We start from the raw sequence: 11,094 nt of genomic DNA on the forward strand, positions 1-11,094 counted from the left end.
GCCAGGGAGCAACTAAGTCCATGCACCACAACTACTGAGCCCGTGTGCCACAACTACTGAAGCCCGCACACCTAGAGCTTGTGCTCTGCCACAAGAAAAGCCACTGCAATGAGAAGCCCACACACTACAACGAAGAGTAGCCCCCACTCACTGTAACTAGAGAAAGCCTGTGTGCAGCAACGAAGACCCAACACAGCCAAAACTAAATAAATTAATCAATTAATTAATTTAAGAACATTTTAAAAAATAATAAAATGAGGTTGTTGTGTTAATTCAAGGAACAGAAGAAGGCTATTGTGACTGGAGCACAGTGACTAAAGGGAAGAGGGTTACATGGAGGGCTTTACAGACTGCAGCAAAGAAAGTAGATTTTATCCCAATCTCAGTGGCACGCCCTTGAAAGTTTTGAACATTGTGGAAGGTTTTGTTTTAAAACTGAACGTGGAGAAATGGTAAGGACATCAGTTAAGCATGACACATTTTCTCCACTTTCTCCCTAATTCCACTAAAATGACACAAAATGGTTTTTTAAGCATAAAACTCACAAGACAAGAAAGGTGGAAAAGAGGTAAAAGAAAGCTATCAACAAATATTTGTAAGCTGCAGAGCAGATGGAGGAATGATAGTTACTAAGCAAAGCCTAGAAAGCTGAAAACTTAATGCCTGAGGTTGAGATGGGGGAAAAGAAGCAAGTCCATCCATGAGAAACCTGAAAAGGAACTGACTGAAAATAGGTTAGAATCATTTGGACTCCTAAATTTCCTCCTTCACCCCTTCCAGTCAGATGATACCCTGCCCTGCACCACATACCTCTCTTACCTACCACAATCCCCTCCTTCCTCCCCCCCCAACTTCTGTCATGGAATGGAGTGGCTTTACTCTAGAGTGAGTTAAAGCCAAAGGGACTCCATTCTCAGGGACAGGCACTGCTGAAGATAACAGGGAGATTAAGGGAAAGACTACATCCAAAAGAGTGAGACCCAGCCTCCTTCTGACTGAACTGCAAACAAGCTGGTAATCAGTTTTGCACCTCTAGCCTACTCACTGCCCACTCTGCTCTTCTTCCTCTCCTGGGAAAAACAAAGCAAAACCTATACACAGGTGAGACGTACAGATCCTGACAGCTCGGAATCCTCTAACAAAAATAGCCAACCTCTGCTAGATCACATTACAATGAAACCCAATAGTCAGCAAGACTCAGCGCCCAGTAGACAGCTTCCAATAAGTTTTTAGTGTTTCACTCTTAAATATTATTGCACAGCCTAGGATCATCAGACAGTTGAGGAAAATGTCTAACACCTAAGACAAAAACCAAAACAGTGACAGTGTAGAAAGCAGAAGAGAACTTTTTTTTAAAAAACGTCATTATAGTTAATATCTTCATATCCCCAGAGAGATAACATTTTAAATATGATAGAAGAAAAAATTCAATAGAAAAATTAGAATATAAAGTTCAAGAAAATTTCCAAAAAGTAGAGTAAAAAGACAACAGAATGGAAAATAAGAGAAAAAATTTAAAAATAGAGGATCGGGACAGGAAGTTTAATACCAGAAAACAGAGGGAAAATTATTTCAGAAACAATACAAGATTATTTCCAAGAACTGAGAAACAATTTTCTAGACATGCTCTATTTCTCAGGAGGTTACTAAAGGATGTACTCCTGGAAAATGAAGGAGTTATTCAAGAAATATAAAATCATGAGAACTAGGAGACCAGGGATTGGGGACATGAGAGAAATAAGAAGAATTCCATGAATAATGGTGGGACAAAAATATCAAGTAACAGGACAAAGTACTTCAGAAGGGAAATTATCTCTCTCTCCTGCCCACCCCTCCCCCCCCCACACACGTAAGTTTTCTGATGTATTTTAAGTGTTTGAGAGATATATACTTCTAGTGGAGAGTTTGGTAATGAATTAGTTAAAACTTCTTTAAAAAAGGAAAAATGAAGCAATGATTAAATCCAGGGAAAATTTAAAAAATTGTAATACAAGGAAATGTCATCAGGTATACTACACGGCTCAGTATGAATATAAATACTAAATAATTGTCTAATCAAATATCATGATATGTTGATGTTAGGAGGATAAGGAGTAGGGGAGTATGTGTGTGTTGGGGAGGAACTGTAAGAGAGTTAAATGATCTTTTACCATAGTTGGTTAATAAATGATGTCTAAAGTGAGAAAGATCAGGAAATAGCTGAAGAAACATGTTCAGAAATAAGGAGCTAAATATCAGAAGAAACAACTAAAAGAGTTGAAGGTAGTTTCCTTGGGGAGGCAGAAATTGAGAGTAGATGTTCATCATTAAAAGCTTTTTTAAACCATTTGACTTTTTAACGTGTGTGTGTGTGTGTGTGTGTGTGTGTGTGTGTGTGTGTGTGTTGATGTAGGTGGAATACAATTTTTTTGCTTTTTTTGGCTTTCTTTTTATCAAGCCTTTATTACTTGATGCAACATAAATTGCAAGATTATAGTGTATCCTGCTTAAATTAAATTTTAATCCTGGATTTGGGAGCTTCCTTAGGCTTTTAGATAAAATATGGAAGACACTCTACCATAATCTCATCAGCAGCACTTTTACAAATTTTGAAACTTCATTATGTACGTTGCTACCTAAACTCAGCCACTTACTGTTGATTCTTATAAGCTTCTATCTCCAGGTTTAATTCTCTGTCCTTGAGGCTTGCTGACCGACAGGTACGCAATGACTCTTTTGTTGTATAAGTTTTATTACAAGTTGTATAATAAACCTATACTACAATGAAATGTATATCACATATATAACGCATATAAAAGTAAAATATATATGCAATAAAACTGTTTATACAGTGTATTACAAAATGATATATAAGTTAGTGACAATTATTAAAGTTTTCTTAGTGATATTGTTGATACCCTGTATTACTGAAAGAAGCAACGCAAACTCTATTAATCCACACAGTTTTAAAAAGATCACAGAGGGACTTACCTGGTGGTGGCTCAGTGGTTAGGAATCCTCCTGCCAATGCAAGGGACATGGGTTTGAGCCCTGGTCCGGGAAGATTCCACATGCCGCAGAGCAACTAAACCCGTGTGCCACAACTACTGAGCCTGTGCTCTAGAGCCCGCGAGCCACAACTACTGAGCCCATGTGACACAACTACCGAAGCCCGTGTGCCTAGAGCCCGTGCTCTGCAACAAGAGTAGCCATCGCAATGAGAAGCCAGCGCACCGCAATGAAGAGTAGCCCCTGCTCGCCACAACTAGAGAAAGCCTGTGTGCAGCAACAAAGACCCAACGCAGCCAAAAAAATAAATAAATAAATTTATTAGAAAAAAAAAAAGAGCACAGAACTTAAAATACACACACAATGATACTATACATATTCTTTGTCCTTACTTAGGTATATAAATGTATGTAAAAAGGATAAACTGATACTCTCTTGGGAGAGTACAAGATTTGAAAGGGACGAGAAAGGATTTACCCTAACTAAAATATTCCAGTTTTCTTTTTTTACAGAGGGGATGTTTTCATGTATTTCCCATGAGTTTAAAAATTAATGTTTAAGTAAATGTATAAAGTTTAAAATAAATTTTATCGAGGTATAATACACATATAGAAAAATGCACAAATGATATTTTAATGGCCCAAGACGTTATCACTAAGTGAACACAGCTATGTAACCACGCCCAGGTCAAGAATGACAGTATTGCAAGCACCCCAGAAGATGTCCCCACACCTGCTTTCCATCACTGCCCTACCTCGCCACTTCAAAGGAAAACATTACTGACCTTCTAACAGCATAGATTAATTTTGCCTAGTTTTGACTTTGTATAAATGGAATCATGACACTATATATTCTTTTGTTTCTTTTGCTCAACATTTTGTTTGTGAAATTCATTCATTCATGTCATTGCTTGAGGCTGTCATTGCTCTCAGAATTTAACTATTAATAGATGACTTTTAAATAAGGATCCAGTACCACCAAAAAGTTTTTAAAATAACCAAGTAAGTTTGAGTTTCCCTTTTCACATGATTTAGGGGGAAAAATGGGCCTGACATCAGTATCCAACATCAAAATGTAAGCTCCCGACCTCCAAGTGATCTGTCATCACTGAAAGAAAAGTAAACTCTCAGAACAGCAAAAGTTTCAATTTGAGAATCATTTGAATTATCTACATAAAATGTATAAAATTTGGTTAAGTTCAGAATTTATCTATCTTTAAGCTAAATAAGATACTCTGTTACCTCAATACTGTGATTAAAATCTGATGTTAATAATTTGCTATTGAAAAGAGAAGAAACACAATGCTGGTGGGGGCAGTGATAAATTTAAATTTCTAATGAAAGATGAAAAAGGAGTATGTTCCATGGCCAAATGCCCCAACAGCAGCGTGTAGGACAGCATGAGCTTTTGTCACGAGCTGTCAGGGCCTTGAAGCTTAACAAATGAGTCTAAAATAAAGATATGTAAGTTTATGGAAATAAAAATAGAACTTAATAAGACAAAGCTCAAGCCCTGCCTCTTCCATTGGCCTGGAGGTCTAGGGTCAGCTTCTTCTACCTTCCCAGGATCACTTCTTATCTGTATTCTGGTCTTTACGAGTCCAGCTTGAGATCTTTACCTACAACTGCCAGAGGATGCCATGAGCCCTCTTCAAACTCTGACTCATCTCCTAGTCCTGGCTTTCAGAGAAGGCGTAGACAGAGAGAGGAGTGAGCGGGAATTAACTCTCTTTCTGCCACTGCTAAAGCAACATAGCAGTCTAGTTCAGTGGTTTCCAACCTTCCCAGCACGAGAACCCCCCAGAGTACACTTTGCTGTTTAATTTTGACTGTTGCTCTGCGCTGTTGCCAGACAGAGCACATCCTCTATTTGCTCACCATGCACAGGTGACTGTCTGACACATGCTCCAGTAACTTGTGGCATACCCTGAAATAATCAGTATCACTGCCATGAAATAGCAGTATCACTGATATTTGGCAGAATATTGAAAATAGCCCACAGATGCCCATGATTACCTTCAGACTTGTTACCACCCCTTTCTTTTAAAGATGAGTAGACTGAGGTACAGAGAAGTTAAAAGATGGAATAATGGATATAGTTATACCATGGAATAATGAATCTAGTGGAAAGCATCCTGAACCATGAATAAGAAGACCCGGCTTCTAATCTTCATTTTAAGAAGATTTAACTTTGTGATCCTGACCAGACTTTTTAAGCTTTTCTCACTTTACACAATTCAGTTTGGGTTTTTTGCCCCCAATAAATGCATTACTCTGTTAATTTATAAAAAGTATTATTATTAGTTATTGTTATTATTTGACAAATTACAGTTATAACATTGAAATTCATGTTCCCTTTTATTTTTTCATTGGGTGAGCATTAAGACGATCAGATAGGCTCACCTCATATACTTGTTCCTTATTCTCCTTCCTTCGTCTCCTTTTTCTCCTTAATTATCAGAACAAGATTCACCATGTTCACCCCCCATGACCTGTATTAACATCTCTAGAAATGCAATCAGTTCTTTATGTGTGTTCAGGTAAACACAGATAATTGACACATGACACTTGAATTCACACTGTAAATGAGAAATGCAACGTGTTATCACCTAGAAGAATGTTGGCATTGATGACCAGACATCAACAGTGGCAGAGAAACCTAAGTGTGCTAACGTGGACTAACTCATGTTGGAGAGCTGTCACTTAATTTTGGTGACATGGCACCTGCATTTATCACATAGTGCAGAGAGCTTGAGTTTCTTTTGAATATCTGGATGAGATTTCATCTTGGAATGTAAAGTTGCCACAGGGAAACAGACCTGTGCAAACCTGTTTGGGCATTGTTAAGGATGAATGATCACTCTTTACTCTTTCGTTAAGATTATGGGACAGGGATACTTGCCACGTTGATTTGTTCTGACAATTACACTGATGTAGAAAAAAAGGCTTTGTTAAACATTATAGATATTTTCGTAAATTTCGAGGACCTCAAGGAAAAGAGTTTACTAGGGATTTGCTAGTGTCAACTTTGTACAACCTAAAAGCATAACCTATTACTCATTTAGGAAGCATGGAATGAAATCACTAAGCATGTTACAGCATGAAACTATTCCTGAAAAATGAACACTAGTCCATTTATTGGAGGATAAGTGGAGTCAAAGGTCTAAATAAATTAAACACTAACAAAGTCTCATTCTTACTAGGAATAGTAGCTTACTGCTATTTACTGAGCAACTCTTTTCTGCCACACACTATACTAAGCCCTTCTAATATATTATCTAATTTAACTAATTCCTCACGTCAATCCTATGAGGTACTATTATCACTACTTTACAGTCAAGAGAAGTAAGACTAAGAGTTTAAAATCAACTACCTAAAGTCTCATACTTGGTAGGAACATCAGAATTCAAACCCAAGTCTGTCGGATTTGTTTTTGTTTTTGTTTTTGTTTGTGGTACGCGGGCCTCTCACTGCTGTGGCCTCTCCCGTTGCGGAGCACAGGCTCCGGACGCACAGGCTCAGCGGCCATGGCTCACGGGCCCAGCCGCTCCGCAGCATGTGGGATCTTCCCGGACCTGGGCATGAACCCGTGTCCCCTGAATCGGCAGGCAGACTCTCAACCACTGCGCCGGCAGGGAAGCCCAAGTCTGTCTGATTTGAAGTCAGAGTTCTTTCCATGATAAAATACTGCTTCTGTTTTTTATTCTGTGCTTTTTTGTTTTTAGTTAATAATTAACTACATAAATAATACATGAATTCATTCTTCTCTTAAAATATAACACATTACTGATACACGTTAAGTCTCTCTTAATACTCATCATTAACCCCAGTTCCTTCTCACTTTCCCAGAAGTAATACTGCTTTAAGTTTTGGTGGATCCTTAAAGATTATTTATTTATTTATTGGCTGCATTGGGTCTTCATTGCTGCACGCAGGCTTTCTCTAGTTGTGGCGAGCGGGGGCTACTCCTCGTTACGGGGTGCAGACTTCTCATTGCGGTGGCTTCTCTTGTTGCAAAACATGGGCTGTAGGCGCACGGGCTTCAGTAGTTGTGGCACGCGGGCTCAATAGTTGTGGCCTGTGGGCTCTAGAGCGCAGGCTCAGTAGTTGTGGTGCATGGGCTTAGTTGCTCTGCGGCATGTGGGATCTTCCCGGAACAGGGCTCGAACCTGTGTCCCCTGTGTTGGCAGGCAGATTCTTAACCACTGTGCCACCGGGGAAGTCCGAGATTATTTTTTAAATATCCATTAGATTCACAGGAAAAGATATTCAACATCATTAGCCATCGTAGAAACGCATATTAAATCCACAATTAGATACCACTACATACCTATTAGAATATTAAATGACTAACATAAAAGATAGTGATAATATCAAATGCTGTAAGGACGCAGAAACTGGATCTCTCACACACTGCTGGTCAGAATGTAAAATAATACACTCAGCCTGTCAATTTCTTATAAAACTAAACGTCATTTACCATACAACGCAGCAACTGCATGCTTAAGCATTTACCCCAGAGAAATGAAAACATACATTCACAAAGAAACCTGTATAGGAATGTTCATAGCAGTTTTATTTGCAACAGCCCCAAACTGGAAACAACCCAAATGTCCTTTAATGAGTGAATGATTAAACAAAATGTGGTACATCCAGATTAGGGAATATTACACAGTAATAAAAAGAAACTATTGGTACACACAACAACTTGAATGGATCTCAAGGGAATTAGGCTGAGTAAAAAAAAAGCACTCTTAAACGGGTGATATACTGTTTAATTCCATTTATATAACATTCTAGAAATGACAAAATTTTGGAGATAGAGAACAGATCAGTAGTTGCCAGGTGTTGGGGATGGGTATGACTCTAAAGGTATAGTTTGAGAGATCTTTATGATGATGGAGCAGTTCTGTAGCTGGATTGTGGTGGTGGTTACACAAATCTATATAGATGTGATAAAATTGCACAGAAGTACACTCATACAGAGACTTCCCTGGTGGTCCAGTGGTTAAGAATCCACCTTCCAATGCCAGGGACTCAGGTTCGATCCTTAGTTGGGGAATTAGATACTACATGCTGCGGGGCAACTAAGCCTGCCCGCTGCGACTACTGAACCCAAGTGCCACAACTAGAGAGAAGCCCACATGGCGCATCGAAAGATCCCACATGCTGCAACTAAGACCCGACACAGCCAAAAAAAATAAATTAAATAAAATGAAAATTTAAAAAAATACTGTGGGGGAAACAATAAAGAAGGCTAGATTCAGCAAATGGGCAGAATCTTGATAATCATTGAATCTGGAAGATAAATACATAGGAGTTCATTGTACTTGTCTACTTTTTACTATTTTAAGCAATTTTATAATAAATTTTAAAGTGCTTTATTATAAAAGTAATAGAAAACATGGAAGGAGGAGGGTAAAGCTTAGAAAAGTAAGAGAAAAAAATGGAGCTCATAACCTACTATCTAGAGACAACCACTGTTAAAATTTAGGTGCATTTTCTTCTAGTATTTTTCTGTGTGAATTTTGATTAGGTTTTCATAATTAAGATGAAAATCTGTATGTAAATTTGTGTTCTACTTTTTCCCTTTACATATATAATCATTTTTAATACCATCACGAATTTTCTTAAGCATAGTATTTAATGATGGCATAATAGTCCATTGAGTAGTTAGAGCTAAGCTGCATTTGCTACCTCTCCTCTGGGCTCACATGAAGATTTCTAATAAGGCATTTATTCTGTATCGCATTTTTGTGGGGAGAGGTGCAGTTTCCTCCTGTATACCAAACCTAACACAGTGCTTAATACATACTACTTTATTTACATAAATTAAATGAAAAAATTGATAAATTTTTTTGATTATTCAATTAGCTGGACACAATGGCCCATGTTACTTTATTTTACTAAGCAAAATATCATGAAAGACCATGTTGGTGTCCTTATTTGAACTGGCATTTTACTGAATTTCAGAATATTAACCCACTCAAAAATTTAAGTGACTATCCTTAGTAAACCTCTACTGGTTCTTATTGCCTACCACCCGATCTTAGAAGAACTTACCAAGCATTCACATAGTAGTCTATTCTACAATTGTGCTGGAGATCAACAAACTTGTCTGGCAGCAAACTGGTATTCCATGAATTCTTCACAAGAGTACCACAAAATCTTAACTAATGTGAAAAATTAATATTTTCCATAACTGAGTATACACATGGTCATGGTGATACCTGTCTGCTACGACCTGGAGCTGAGAAGGTGATGTGATAGAGCACAAATCAGCACCTCATTTGCTTTGAGGTATTGCCTTATAATGTGACAAAAAACAGGCACCAAAGAAAGTTTGCTTGTAACCTAGATAATAAATTAGCTGTGGGAGAATAAGATTGTCAGAAAAATCAAAGAATACTTCAAAGAATTAATTACTAGTATGTTTTTTTATTTGTATACTAGAAAGATAAACTGATTGATTCTATCTAATGAAAATGAGACAGGATTCATATAAGGAAAATAGGAAAGAGGTGAGAAAAATTACAATCTGAGAACAGTGAGCTTTGTTTTCCTTTTCTTAGCTGTGGAATATTCACTGATGGACCGTTGTAACACAGAAGAGCAAACTTGACTCCATATTAAGTCTATTCCTTTAGCTCTAACGCAGGTGCTCTGTTGCCTGTGCTTAGTCATGCTGGCTCTGCACCTTTTGGAAAAGAATGTTGCCTATAGCCTGAAATATACATGATAGAGCATTCTCAAGGCTCTGACCTTTAAAGGTGTAACACTTTTCCATTCATATGGAGATAAAAAGTTACAGAAAAGAGAATAACATTTGTCTTGTTGGAGGTTTATAGGAATATTGTGACCAGACCTGCATAGACAGCTGCAAGAACATAGGATTCCAGCACCAAGAGGTTTACAACAAACAGCCACACCCCTTTCAGTATAAAAGGAGCCTGAATTCTGACTTGGGTATGGTTCGTTGGGACACTATTCCACCATCTTCTTGGTCTGCTGGCTTTCTGAATAAAGTCACTATTTCTTGTCCCAACACCTCATCTCTCGATTTATTGGCCTGTTGTGTAGTAAGCTGTATGAGCTTGGTAACACTGTGTGATGTCTACCTGTATCCTTTATTAGCGCATTTTGTTCATCTTAGTTAGCCCAGGTCAACACATCAACATTTCTCCAGGGTTCACAAGTCAGAAGAGTAAATGGTTCTACTCAAATAGGACACAGTACTGAAGAGTAACCAAGCTAAAATTTCATAAGAGAATTTTCTCTAACAAGTGATTGGCTTAATTAAACTAAGTTAAGCTGGCTTAATCAGAATATGAAATTAGTTGACTCATGTAACTGAAAAGTGTAGGCGTGGACTTCAAGCATAATGTGACCAGAAACTCAAATAATGACATCAGGACTCAATTTCTCTTTTCCCATCTCTTGATTACATTGCTATTGTGTTGGCTTTATCTCAGGCAAGCTTTTAGCTTGAGATGGTAAGATGGTGTCAACAGTTCTCCATCCTATATCATTCTGGGTTCAAAGTCAGTTGAAAAGAAGTCTTTTCCCGTGACTCATTGTGATTAGGCAAATTTGGTCAAATTACCTCCGCTGAACTAATCACTGTGACCAGGGAATGGAATTCTAACACTTGGCCAGTCCTGGTCACATGCTCCAGTCTTGATGGAGGGACGGTACCCATTTGCTGCACATGGACCAAGAACAGGAAGAATTCCTAACAGGACACCAGAGTGAGGTTACCAAAAGAAGGGGAAATGGATATGTGCCGAACAACCAAAAAGCCACAGGAGGCCTCCGCGGTGCAATAATTATATGTATCAGTTAGGACTTTTTCTGACACAGATGAAGTAAAATCACAAATTTTTCTATGGCGGGCCAATCAAACTAAGACAGAAAGAAAAAAATAAATAACGTGCCCGCTTTGTGGTAGGTCTTTCCCAACGTACAACGTGCACCTGTGTTATACATTAACCAGACCACCTCAAAGCAGGAGCATGTAATCAACCTTTGAGAAAAATGGTATTTCTTCAGATACCAGCGCTGTAATTTTTTTTTTAATTCATTTATTTATTTATTTTTGGCTGCGTTG

Source organism: Neophocaena asiaeorientalis, unplaced genomic scaffold (assembly GCF_003031525.2).
Source record: "Neophocaena asiaeorientalis asiaeorientalis breed wild unplaced genomic scaffold, Neophocaena_asiaeorientalis_V1.1 scaffold100, whole genome shotgun sequence".
NCBI classification, from domain to species: domain Eukaryota; kingdom Metazoa; phylum Chordata; class Mammalia; order Artiodactyla; family Phocoenidae; genus Neophocaena; species Neophocaena asiaeorientalis.